Raw genomic sequence first — 14,166 nt, forward strand, 5'->3', positions numbered from 1 at the left:
AGGAGGCTAGATGAACACCTTGCTGAGGTTGTTTGATCCCAGTACTCTTTCCTGCCATGGCAGGGAGTTGGACTCGATGATCTACTCAGGTCCCTTCTGACCCTAGAAACTATGAAACTATAAGTAATTTTCAAATCCATTAAGAAACTACCTAAACCATCCTCCACACACCAGAGGGTTAACTGACTGCAGTGGAGTCCCAATAGTTTTTGTGAACAATACAATATTCCTGGTTCAGACCACACAAAATTTTCCCAGAGCTCACCATGCCACCTCTCTTGCTCTCATTCAAATTCCTCCTAAAAAAACTCCTAGGAATGAATATATTTAAATACAGCATTGTGTACATATGTCTTTCTATCTGAATCATCAAGACACATTTATGTTGAAACTCCCTGTCTGATCTTATTGTTGCAACCTTTCCCCTGCCTCATCAGTTCCCTCCTTTGGTTCGGTTGCTATCTTCTTTCATCATCATTCACCTACAATAAGATTGGAAGTTCCTTGAGGCAGAGTCCTGTATTCGAACTTGTGCTGCAAAGTTCCTGTCATCCTCTTAGGCACAGTAAAACTAATAAAAAGTGGATTGCTGCACGTGGATTTGCTGCTTCTCCTGGAACCCACTATCTCATGTTCCTAACAAATGTCGATGTGCCACTTCTTGTTTACTTTCGTCTCTGTAAACTGATTTGTCAGTGTAACAATCTGTTGAGTAAAAGGCAGGGCAGGGTGGTAGCTTATATAGAGCTGATAGTATAATAACTGCTTGGCAGAAACTTGTCGTTAGGTAATAACCACCGTGAATTACAGCCTCAAATATATTTATAAACTTGTAATCAGGAAGTCTCTTTAAGTACTTGCCCACGTAATATGAGGTGATATATGGAGAAATAAGGTATATGGCAGGGGGTGAGGGCAGGGATTTTTCCCACAGACCCATTAATACTTAGTTGACTATAGGGAATTTCCAGCTGGTACTTTTAAGTACAAAATTTAGAACTCAAGCTAGAAATACAAATATGAATAAGGATTAGCTTCGTGTAATAATAAAAATGTCTATTTTAATTTGGGAAACACCATTACTGTGGGTACTACATTTTGCTTACTAAAAATGTAACAATTTAGTGGGTGATGGATTTGGACCTGGTGTATTGAAAAATAGATTATCCTTCAGCAATGCAAAATCTAGTCCCCAGGCAGTAGATACATACCAATTTAATGTACAATATTGCCCTTCACTGTTCTCCTTACGTTTTTGATTGCACATCTTGTTCATGCTGTGATGCTCTAACTTGTGTAAATTACATTATACAAATTATACAATGTTTTCTTCCCATTGTGGAAGTAGAAGAGCCAAGGATCAAACATGCAAGCACATGATTGCGGGTGTAAACCAGCCAACAGTAGATGTCTTTTAGTTCATTGTTACGCAAGTCAGTTCCTTCAATACCTGGTTTAGAATAAGAAACAGATGCCTGGGCTTTGCACACGCACAGGCTCCATTAGTGATTACTGCAATTACCTATGCTTTTGCATCAGCAATTGTAACATGAGGCAAAAGAAAACCATTGTGATACAAGGCCAGCATAGGAGCTGTCAAACTGATCTGTCCTCTGGGAGTAGTTAGCCTCTTTGGGATCTTGACATTAATGAGGAGTTACATGGATATCAATGGGAGCAGAGACACAAACGTTAGAAGCAGCGTATTTCAAGTCAACAGTCGGTATTTCTGCACTTCAGTAGCCCCGCAGTAGGATATGTCTAGCTGTGACCTTTCTATTGTAATCCCAGCAGTCAGGGTAGCTTTTCTGAATTGCATCTAGCAGCAGATAAACATTGAAGATGTCAACCTCAGATAAGAATCATTTAAAAAGGAATAGTCTCTGGCAAAAATTTTGAATCCCATCCTGATAAATGAACCAAAACATTTCTGAGCCCTTTTCAGACAAATTTAGGCCAAAACTACTGCCACCAGAAACTCTTCTAGTGGTTTGAAATAAGGCTATCAATGAATGAACTAGCCACAAGGCAAAAGGCAGACAAAGTTCTTTGGGTAAATCTTATATCTTTTACTAGACCAACTCAAATAGGTGGAAAAATTCTTTGTAAGCTTTTGGGTATAAATACCCTTTGTCAGGCTGAGAAAGCATCTGCAGTCGGTCTGTGCTCTTCCTGGGTGGAATGAATAGCAAGGAAGCCAGAGGCTGGTCTGCATGCAGGAAAGGCAGTCAGTGAAGATGTAAACTGAGGAGTCAGTGGGTGAGACACAGGTAGGGGGAAAAGGGGAGTGAACGTAGCTGGTAAATAGTGGAGAAGTACCACAAGACAAAAGATTTTCAAGTGATCAATAACTCTTGCCTCTACCTACATAGTAAACGTATCATCATGGCATCTTTAAGCATGTTTTGCTGCTCTGTGCAGGCTCCCTATTAAACTGGAAGTACCATTGCTGTGCGTGCTAATTAGCACTGCTGTGTGACAGGATTAGTTAGCCCAGAGGTGGGCAGTTATTTTGGCTGGCAGGACACTTAACGCATTTTGGTGAGCTATTGAGAGCTACACATGCAAACTCTTTTAGAAGATATCATGTTAACAAATTATAGATAAAAAACAAATCTTATACTAAAAAATCAAACATCTACTATAATATATTTCAATTTTATTTCAGAAATATTTTTGGTCCTGATTTATTTTTTGAGTAGCATATATAGAGGCAATTGCATAATAGCTTAATAAAGTCTTACTCTTGTATAGTGTGTGTGCGGTGGGCTTGCATGCATGTTTGTATGGGGGTGCTGTCTGAGTCCTAGGTCCCAGGACTAGGGAGAAGGAGAGGAGCCCAGGGGGCATGTGCACCAGAGCTTGTCTGGGTGGTGTGGTGCAGTTGCAGTCCGCAGTTGCCTCTGTGGCACTCTGCATGGGTCCAAGCCCCATGCAGTCCCGCCTGCGGCAGCCTGTACCACACTCCTGCCTGTGCCTGCCAGGCCCAACCCCAGCCAGTATGCACAGCTTCCCAGTGGGGCTGCTTCTGGTGCAGCTGAAGCCACCTGGGTACTGCTCATCTCCCCACACCTCCAGTGGCCCCTCCTCTTGCCCTTGCTGTGCCACTTTGGGTGGGAGGGAAGCTGCAGCCAGGTGGCCCCTGCCCCAGCGTGTGGGGATCCAGCTCCCGGCCTTTCCACCCACTCTGCCCATCTGCAGTTGGCTGCTCATTGCACCAGGTGGGCGAATGGGTGGAAGGTGGGTGAGAGCTGGAGTTGGAGCGCAACACATGCTAAGGCAGGAGCTGCCCGGCTGAAACTTCCCCCCTGCTTGGAGCAGCTGAGGAGCTGCTGGAGGTAGGGGGAGCCAAGCAGGACCAGAGCAGCTGCAGCTGCATCGTGATCAGCTGTGCTGGGAAGCTGTGCATGCTGGCTGGGGCCAGTGGGTTGGGGTGGGAGCACAGCATGGGCTACCCCAGGTGAGCACTGCAGGGGCAGCCACAGGTTGGATCCAGTCAGTTGGTGGGTTGGCTTTGGCCCACAGGCCATATTTTGTCCACCCCTGCTGTAGAAGTTACTGGTGATGATGCCCAGGCCACCAAATGTCCATCTTAAGGTTCCAAGCCCAGACTGAGTTTGAAGTGCTAGAAAATACAACCTTTTCCTTTATCTAGACATGAATGTAAATAGTGTGTGACAAAGAGCAGCACCTCAAGTTAGCACCCCAAGACAAGGAGTACTACCTCAAGGTGCTACTTGACATAAGTAAGGATGTTGGAATTTGTTCCCAAATGAGCACATTCAGTGTGATGTCATTGGTAGGCAATAGAAATAAAACCTTGCATTACCAGTTGTACCATGTCTTTTCCCTGAGAAGCCATCTTTAATGTGAGCGGTCTCGCACTTTCAGAGCATTCATAATCCTCTCTTCTCCCTTCCCCCATGCACACAACTACGACCTTTTCCTTGGCTGCTTTCTGTCCCATTCTCACCCACCACCCAAGTTTCTCTCCTGGCCACATCTCTTGTCTTTTCAACCTCTCCTGATTTGTGCCTCCTTGTAAAGCAGGACTATTTCCCAATTAGAAATCAACCTACTTTGTCTCCCATTTGAAAACCTGACCCATTCTATAAATCATTACAACCCTAATGTTCAGTATTAAAAGGTGCTGAAGTCAGTAGAACGACAGTGCACTGGGCACCTAGCAGAATGAACCCCTTCTGGCACATAGCGCTCTGCATGTGTTATATTGGATTGTCACAGCATATATTGTCAGAGGATATATGTGGCTTTTCAGGAAGGAAAGTGTTGCTGTCCCCATCACATCCTGGTGGTGCTGCTGCTGCGTGGTCCACAGCTCTTTATTCATCAGCGTTACCCCTGCCTAGTTTACAGCTAGCCTTCCCTGAAGGTCATTCCACTATCTGCCACCTGTGGACATGCTGGGTAGCAGCACAGCTCTGCCACCATGAGGAGTACAAGTCACCATTATAATAAACCTGTCCAGTCCCCAGCCATGGGTCTACAAGTCCTCAATGGTACAGCAGGTAGAAGAAGGTGTTAGACTCTCAACAGCTGCAAAAGTGGACAAAAGCTGCAGGAGATCTCCAATTGTCTCAGCGTCCTTGTCATTGGATCAAGGTCCTGTTCTGCCAAGGACCACATGGAAGCTGATATGGAGCAACCTCTCCATGAAACCCCCCCATGCACAGGTGTCTTCTATGCAAATTGCTTTAGCACATTGTTCAAGTGCTTTAGCAACCAGCTAGTGGCAATGGGAGCAGGACTGAGATGCCTGGAGCTCCTTGTCATGAACTGCCATAAAGGTAAAAATTACAAGAAGGTCATCTCGCACTTGGATGAGGTAGGAGTGCAATTCAGCAGTTGTAACTGTGAGCGAGCAGCCCCCTTTAGGATCCACACTACTCATCCCACATAGGGAGGAGGATAGAAAACATGCCCCAAACACTGTCTGCCTACCTTTTTTTCCTGACTGGATAACCCCATCCAGTGGGATCACTTTTTCTGCGGTTGAAATTAACAGAGACACACAATCAACTTTGGAGCTTGGAACATCAGGACCCACCTGGACAATCCTAACTGCGAATGCCCAGACTGCCGCACTGAAATTGTGGCTCAAGCATTCAGGTGATACAACATTGATATCACTGCACTGAGCAAGACCCAATGAGCGGGAGACGGGAGACGGGCAGCTCAAAGAACAAGGAGGTGGCTATGCCCTCTTTTGGAAGGGTAAACAGAAAGGGGAGTTGCTACTAAGAATGAACTCATAAATTAACTCATTGGACTAAATGAATGCCTCATGAATCTTCATCTCAAAATAGCAGGGAGCCAATATGCCACTGTCATCAGCGTGTATGCCCTGACTCTTTAGGCACTGATGAAACCAAAGAGGAATTCTAGAATATCTTGACCAAGTCCTCTCTGATGTTCTGGAGGGAGAAAGGCTTATTCTGCTCAGTGATTTCAACGCTAAGATCAGAAAGGACTCAAAACTCTGGAACAGACCCATTGGTAAGGAAGGAGTGGGAAAAGTCAATTCCAATGGCATCCTTCTCTTGACCAGATATGCAGAACATGGACTCACCATCACCTGTTCTACCAGAAAAATAAGCATAAGACATCATGGCAACATCTGTGATATAAACATTGGCACTTGGCTGGTACTATGTCATCATTTGTGCCCAGGATTACAAAGATGTCCGCATCACCTGAGTTGTGATAGGAGCTGATGATTGCTGGACCATCACTAGCTCATCCACTCAGTTATATCACTCAAACTGGCGCCCAAGCAATGGATGCAGCAGAAGCAGTGCCAATAGAAGGTTAACATCAAAGGACTCAAAGACTCAAGGAAACGAGACCTCTTCCACCAACACCTCAGCAGAAAACTGGTGAATTCCAATCAACAACAATGTTAGCAGCACTTGGGGAGCCTTCAAATGCCCTGTCATCAGTGCCTGCAATGAGACGATTGGATTTTCTACCAGGAAATCCCAATACTGGTTTGACAGGAACGATTGGGACATCCAAGAGCTGATCAGTCAAGGGATATGCTCAAGAAGGGGACAGAGAAAGCTCTTCAAGAATGTCCTCAAGACCAACTTGAAAAGATGCAACATTGACATTAACCTGTGAGAGACTATCAGCCAGGACTGCTCCAAATGGAGGAAGAGTCTGGTGCAAGGATCTGAGTACTTTGAAACTTCATGACAACAACAGGAGATGGAAACGCATGAGTGGCAGAAACACTGTGTCGCAGACTGAATCAGGAATCTGGAGCCACCCATCCTGAATGGAAACGCATGCCTAAGTTGCAGTCGAACCTGTCATTCCCAGTTGCCAGCCATCCTTGGACCCACGGTTAAGGCAATCACTGAAGAAAATCATCCTTCACTACGAGGGATTGCTGATGACAATATTGGATTATGTCCACATCTGCCTCTAGACTATAAACGGTCTGGGACAAGCACCTGGTTTTTTAAGCACAGTTCATCAATTATACTGATGGTACAGTGCAGCATTAAGATATATTTTGCAATTAAATGTAACCTTAAAGGGATAATTTAATTACCATTTCATATGATTACCTTTACCCGTAGCTTAGTGAGGTATTTCACTGAGGATGGAGGGTAAACATTGATTCATGACCAATTTCATTTTTTGTTGCCCTGCAAATTACCAAAAATAGCACACTAGTGTCATTGTCTTATACATGATATCAGAGTTACAATAGTTTAATGACTTAGAAAGACTAGTTAACTATATTTCCCAGATTATAAATAAAAGTTTTCCACATATTTTCAATGCCAGTTCTATTATTTTACTGTTTCATAAATCTTGTATTCCTCCAGAAAAGAAGAACAATGTATTGCTGACATATTGCTATAAAAGGGGAGTGCAATCTTAGCCTACTTCTGTTGACAGCCAGCTACACTTTCCTAACTTTTAAAGCTTTCAGCTTGTTGTCTTTCTTTTAACTAATGGAAATAAAAAGGACTTTAGGTAAGTTAATAGTTTTATAAAGGAAAAGACTCTTACATGCAAAATGATGAATAAATGGCTAGGCTGTAGTAGTGCAGAAGAAAGATCTGAGAGTTACAATGGATCACAGATTGAATCAAACATAACATATATCAACATAAAATTGTTGCAAAAATAGTAATAGCATACTGGGAGGCATTAAATAGGCTTACTACATCCAAATCACAAGAAGTGATTTTTCAAAGTACTCAGGATTGGGAAACCCTCTTGAGAACCATATCCAGTTTGGGGCACTGCACTACAAGAAAGATGTGAACAAATTGGAGAGAGCCCAGTGGAGAGTAAAAAAAAAAAAATGACTGGAGGTCTAGAAAGCATGACTTACGAGAAAAGGCTGGAAGAACTGGGAGGGTTCCTATGAAGAGAATGGCAATGCATAATTATCTGTGTCCACAAGGGATAGGACAAGAAGTACTGAGCTTAAATTACACAAAGGACATTTGGGTAAGGTATTAGAGAGAACTTTCTAACTCTCATGGCGTTGACAGAAGTGATATTTGTTGTGGGATTGGCCCCCTTAAAGTGCTCTACAGCTAACAGAAGTACACAGCTGCAGAGTACTTTAAAAGTGCCCGATCCCATGACAAATTAACCCTAATTTCATGAGGGTTCAGAAGGTTCACCTCCATTAACTTCTGCTTGTTTCTGCATGCAATGAGGGCTGGGCTGATGCAGCCACCCTTCCTCCCTGCCCCTGGTGCTGTTTGCAGAATGGGGGGGAGTGGAGGAAACTCCAGCCTGCCCAGCTAGCACTGGAGGGGGGAGAACACGTGGACTGGGGTCCCCCCTCACCTTGGGGAAGCTCCAATCCACCTGCTCCCCACTCCAGCACAGGGGGGCAAACCCCAGATCAGAGCTCCCTCCCCTCTGTTCTCCCTCTCCCATCCTGCAGACAGCACGGCACTTGGAGGGAGAGGAGCGAGGGGGCTATGGGAGAGATACTGCAGACAGGCACCTCCTCCTGGATCAGCTCCAAAGAAGAACTTGATCCCCCCCTCGCTGACCCAACAGCAAATGTCTCTTGGGTTGGTGCGGGGGGAATGTGGCATTGCTGTAACTCATGGGACTTTCTGTGAAGTGCCAAGAGTTACAGCAGTGAACTGCACATCTGTCAGTGCCCTCTTTGTTCTTAAGCACTGGTAACAGTTACCTAAAGATGTGGTAAAATCCCTATCACTGGAAGAATTTAAGTGCAAGTCAGACAACATTTGTTCAGACAGTGACGATCCTACCTTGCGTGGGGGTTTGGACTAGACGATCTTGAAACCCTTTCCAGACCTATTTTTCTGTGATTCTATGAACTGACAACAGTTGTTTGTCTACTCCAGTTGCAGAAGTTATTTATAAATAAAGAACCAAAGTTCTGTACATGATTTGGGCAGGTAAGTGTAGTTTTCCTATTCATGATCTGAGGATTTATGCACTTGCTGGGTGGATCAAGTTCAGCTTATTCCCTTTAATCCTGCATAAACAGCAGACACTATATTCCAGTTCCCCCTGCCCATCCCTCTCTCCCTCCCAACTCAGCTTGTGGTAAATGAACAAAAGATCATTGCTGTCCCTTTTTTCCTGAAAATAATATCCTTAAAACCTCATTAGGGTGTCAGGTATTTAATGGAGTATGTGTGTGTGTGATATCACCCCTGGCTACTCGATTCATGTTAATGTTCCATACATTTTGCGATAGGGATGAAGGAGAAGTTCTGTAAAGCAATCTCGCTAGGAACCACCTTGCTTCCACATATCATCCTACTAAAATCAAGGGTACTGAGTGTCCATACACTTAATGCTCACCCTAGGTTGGTTGGGGACTTTCTGAAAGATGGCTTTAGTGATCTGGTTGCTGAGAGACGTGGCATAAAACTTTGGTCTCTCTGCTCAGGCTTCTGGAAACACTCTGTTTACACTAGGAGCTGGGATGATTAATGCACAGACACTGGGTGTACTCATTTTGTTATTAGTCAGGTGATACCTGTTCTTACAGGGGATTTCATCTGGGATTGTCCTGCTTTGTCTACATAGTATTTTTAATATGCCAGTCATTATGGTATCTGGGTGCCAAGATAACTATACCTAGCACTTACACAGTACTTTAAATGTTCAAAGCACTGTACAAACATTTTAATGAAGCCTCTTAATATGCTGCCAGGCAGGTAAGCCCCATTTTAAAGGTGTGGTAAAGGGACTTGGCTGAGGCCACTCTGTGAATCATTGGCAGAGCAGGGTTTGCCATCCTGACACTTTGTAAATCCCTCCAGATCATATTCACCCTGTGAGATAAAAAACTCAAAGTTGCTTTCTTGGGTGAGTTAGAAGAAACTGCTGCTGAGCAACATGGGGTTCAGCACTGGTTTCTGACCTGGTTCAGCGCTGACAACTAACAATGATTAATCCTAATGAGCTCGCCACACAACAGTTTTTGTTCAAGTGCTCTGATTACTTTTTTCCCATCAACGTACAGTGGAAATTTGACAGTGACAAACTTCTAATGGCAAAGTGCCCTTCTAATGTGGCACCATCCATTCCAGCATAAGAGCCTGGTTTACACACATTAATAAACTAGGTTTCTTTCTTGTGAGCAGGTTGGGGGTCCCCATTATTCCTATTTTACAGGTGAGAAAACTGAGATTCAGAGCAGATAGGCCAGCATCTTCATGCTCACATGCCTGAAGCATGTTCAAAATGGATTTAAAGTGGTCTGGTTTTCTGCCGCCACTGAAGTCTGTGAAAACTCCTGAGTGCTGAGCACATCTGCATGTCAGGCCAATTATGGAGGTTACTAAGTTAGGAACCTAGGTCTAGTGGTCCAAGTGCCTTGATTTTCATAGGGTCAAGCATCCACAGCTCTCAAAGAAGCCAGTGCTCATTACCTCTGGAAACCAGCCTGTTTCAGGACACTGTTCCAGGCCACTTCCACAGGAAGTCAAGCAGCAGGAGCTAGGACCTGACCTCAGCTCTCTGGATTCTTCGCAGGACTGCCTTTCAACACAGCGGGTAGACATGCATTGACCAAAACAGCTTTAGAAACGTCAACTCAAGGACCCATGTTTGCAAAGCTCAGTGTCTATATCTGAACACCTAAAGCCCTCCATTTTCAAAAGGGCTGAGACACCCACACCTGACTCACTGACCTAAATTTGGACGCAGAAGTCCAAATAGGGATATCGGTCCCCACCTTTAAGTACCTGAGTCTGGCCGTGATTCCAAGAAAAGTCTTTGCAGAGGAGGAAAGAAACAAAGAAAAGAAAGTACCCTGCATCTTCAAACCACGTAGATTTAGGAATGTCATTCCAGGTCCGCATGCCTAGAATGACATTCCTAAACCTATGTGGCTTGGATCAAAGATGAAAGATACTCGGTGCTCCCATTCCTTTGGGCTGGTTTGTGGGTGCCCAGTAGGTTTGGAAACCAGGGTAGTCTGTGCAGGCCTATTTGATGTGCATTGAGAACATGGGCCAGTGCCCACCAAGTAAAGCTGAAAGTCCCCCTTAAGATGAGGGGCCACTAAGTGCACATCAAGTGATGATGGGGGACAACTAAAGAAGAAAACAGGGGCAGGAGCGAAGGTCAAAGGTTCAGAATGAGTGCACCCAGGCAGGACATCAAGGAGAGCATGCTGCAAGGGCCCACTGGCCCATCAAATCGAAGGAGCCAATGAATATTACCCAGTGAAGCCCTGCCCAGAGACTCACAGCCCGGGGACAGGAAATTGGCTCTAGAGTCCCCAGGGTCCCGTGGCCAGAGCCTCCCTCCTGATCAGGTAGATCGCTTGCTTGGAGGGATGTCTTGTATGCAGGACCCTGTGCAGACTGGAGCCTGGGGACTGTCTGGCTAAGCAGCAGCTCTGCAGAAAGGGACCTGGGCATCACAGTGAATAGGAGGCATCGCTCAGGGCCGCATCGGTAGGAGCACTGCCAGCAGACGGGGCAAAGTGATCATTCCCCTCGATTCGGCACTGGCGCGACCACCTCTGGAGTCCTGTGTCCGGTTTTTGGGCTCCCCCTATCGTGGGCAAAATAAAGACAGTCCAGTGGAGGTCCATGCAAATGGTTTTGGGCGGTGGGACACGTAACTTAGGAGGAGAGTCCGAGGGAACTGGGCTGATTTAGCCCGGAGAGGCCAACACCGAGGGGGGATGGAACAGCAGCCTTCAGCTCCCTGACGGGGGTTCAAAAGAGGATAGGGACGGACTGCTCTCGGTGGGGGCGGAACAAGGAGCAACGGTCTCCGGCTGCAGCAAGGGGCAGAGGTCAGAGAGGAGGAGAAGCCCTCCCGCAGGTGCTGGTTTTGGAGCGGTCCGCAGCCGCGCGAGGGGAGCAGCCCCCGCGGGGGCAGGGCCGGGCGGGAGCTGGAGGCGGGGCCGGGTGGAGTCTCTTACTCACCTGCGGCAGCCAGCTCCCGCCCGGGCGAAACCTCCGCGGCTGCCGCCCGCCCGCCCGGCGGGGAGCGAGGCGCCTCCTCAGAACAGGTTCGGCCGCCGCCCGCCCGGAAAAACTGGTCCCGACAGGGGCGCGGGCCGCATTCCTGGCGGCGGCTATAAAGCGGCGCGGCGCGCGGGGCCCGGCCACACGTCGGGGGCTCCGGCTCCGGCTCCGGCCTCGGCCTGCGCCGCCCAGGTTCGAGCCGCGCCCGGCCGTCGAGGAGCGGGCGCTCTCCGCCTCCCGGGTGCAGTGGTTCTTAACAGTTCAACAGTTCTTTAGGCTAATTGTGAAATGTTTAGGACCACTTGACCCGCGAGGCGCCGCCGGCGGATGCCTCGGCTCGTCGCGGGACCAGCGGAGCCGTCGGTACTCGCCGGGGCTTGAGCGCCGCGTGGTGTCGGGGCGGAGCCGGGCTGCTGGCCCCGCGCTCTGGCCCGCCCCCGCCCATGCCCCGCGGCGCCTGGCGTGCAGGTGTCGGGGTAGGGGCTGCGCGGCTTCCGGCGCCTCCTTGCCAGGCGCAGGCCTCGCCGGGGGCCAGGGACCTCGGCAGATGCTTGGCCTCGCTTCAGGGGCGCTGCTGACAGCCTGGGGCAAAGCCCCCCCGACGTCGGAGCGGGTGGGTGGCCCTGTGTCCTGAGACCTTAGCTCTAGGGTTTCTTGAGAGGGAAATCCTGGCCGTGGCTGTGCCCAACAGCTTGAGTTAACGTGGGGGCAATCCTTTCTGGGGGGTTTTTGTTTTATTTTTTTAATCTGCTTTTTTTTAATTGAGAAGGTAAGTCTGGCATCTCTGCTCTCCCCCCCCCCCCCCAAAAAAAAAAAAAAAAGAGTTGCGACTTCTGTCCACCACTGAACTAAACTAGAAGAGTGCACTTGTAACTTTGGTTGCCCTTTTTAAACATGCAATGCTTTCTAGTTTGTAATATTAGGACTGAGGTGCTGTTTCACTGGGGGAAATATCACATTTGTTGCTGCTTTGCTTGCCACTGCTTTACAACTGTGTACCTGGTCTGAGGATGACTGCTGCAGGTGTCTTTCCTGGACCTCTTAAAGGTAACGGGGTTGCTGAGTTGACTTCTGTGTGGCCAACTAGTTGCATTGTGTTTTAGTGGAGCATTTTGGTGGGAGCTGGACTGTCTGAATGTGAACAGGCAAAACTGATCTGTAGAAGTGCTACTCAGCGACAGCTTCCAGCAGTTGGTGTAAGTCACTCTGTTTGTAACTCAGAACACGTTAAGCAAGGTTAATTAAGGCAAGGCAGGGTTTAATTTAGTTGGGAGTCAAGCTATGGTGTCTTCTAGCAGTGTTTCTCAAACTGTCAGGCCAGCCTCCTTAGGCAAGCTTTAACAAGCCCGGGGAAAATGGGAAAACAATTTTTGCATAGGATTTGGCAAAGACAACCCCACATCCATTAATGATGCTTCCTCATTTGCCAAGACAAAAATTGAAATGCTCTAGCAAGAAAAAGATAAAAAGTCTGCCCTACTTTGGCATCTGATTCAGTGCCATTCTATCTAGGGTCTAATATATGGTACTCATTATTGCAGTCTCTTGAGCACCTCCCAAATATTTAAAAAGAAATAACAATCTCATTCTGCACACACAGGTCTCATTAACTTCAGTGGGTGTTGTGAATGTTTAAGTACTGTAAGGCTGAGCAGTGTGGAAATATACTTGCAAAATGCAGTGCAATCTTGAGTGGCTCAGCTGGTATAAATCAGTTGCCTTCTGTTAAGCTGAGTGGAGCTATACTGATTTGCATCAGCTGGGGCATGCCCCAAAAGGTGGGCCTGCTCCTGCCATCCCTCCATATCCAAATTACCAGCTGACCCCAGCAGGAGTATTGACTGGACAAAGGGGTTGGGGAGTGCTTCCTCTTTACTCCAATTAAACAATATTAAGATTTAGGACCATGTAAGTAGTGGGTTGTTGTGTTTTTGCCTTCTATGTGTGAGTGCAGAATGCTCTGAGAGAGGTTGAAAAGAACCCGCCTGATAGAAAAGGCTGTGTTCTCTTGTAAAAGTCTTGGTGACAATAATGGAGCGCACTGGGTGACACAAAGAAAAAGGAAGCTGTTCTGTATTGTAAAACTAAAGGCAGGACAACCCTCTCCTGATGACTTGTGTGACCCGGTGTTGCACTACAACCCTTCAGGTGGAATGAGGGAGGGCCACTGGATTACTGGAATGCTACTTCCCCATGTCACTTATAAGGTACAGAATCATCTTGAAGCTAACCTTTGTTTTTCTTTTCTCAGACTGATTGAACCCCTGATGACAGGCTTGTCATTTTCATAAGCTGGCAACAAGCCACTTGGAGAAACAAACAGAAAAGCCTTAGCTATGCCTTGAAAACTTCCTGGCAAGCAGCCCTTCCTTGAGAGACAGTCTGAGCAAAGTGAAAAACCCAAGGGGAAATGAACACTACTACTCTTTTTCTGCCAAAACAAGTCCAATGTTGCCCCTCTGCTGTATAGTTTTCACCAGTAATATCAAATATTTGGGATGGAACGGCAGAACTGAATCAAACCACGTAACCAAAATCTTGGCTATTGTATGACAACATCTGATGATCATTTGTCTGTTAAAATGAGCAAGGGAGATTCTTAAAGGTTATGATTGGGGTACAGGCACTAATGGATTAAGTCTTTCAGTCATCCTGGGCTCAAACCAAAGATGCGTTTCTGTTGAAGAATGGAACG

General features: G+C 46.7%; 1 long non-coding RNA gene across 1 annotated transcript; it reads left to right on the top strand.

The window, feature by feature from the left end:
* Positions 1-12,247: 12,247 nt before the first annotated feature.
* On the top strand, positions 12,248-14,166 carry LOC109320618. Its single transcript, XR_002103826.1, has 2 exons — positions 12,248-13,619; positions 13,723-14,166. It is a non-coding gene; the product is annotated as an uncharacterized LOC109320618 (long non-coding RNA).

This window comes from Crocodylus porosus, unplaced genomic scaffold (genome assembly GCF_001723895.1).
Source record: "Crocodylus porosus isolate Cpor-Errol unplaced genomic scaffold, CroPor_comp1, whole genome shotgun sequence".
Lineage (NCBI taxonomy): Eukaryota > Metazoa > Chordata > Crocodylia > Crocodylidae > Crocodylus > Crocodylus porosus.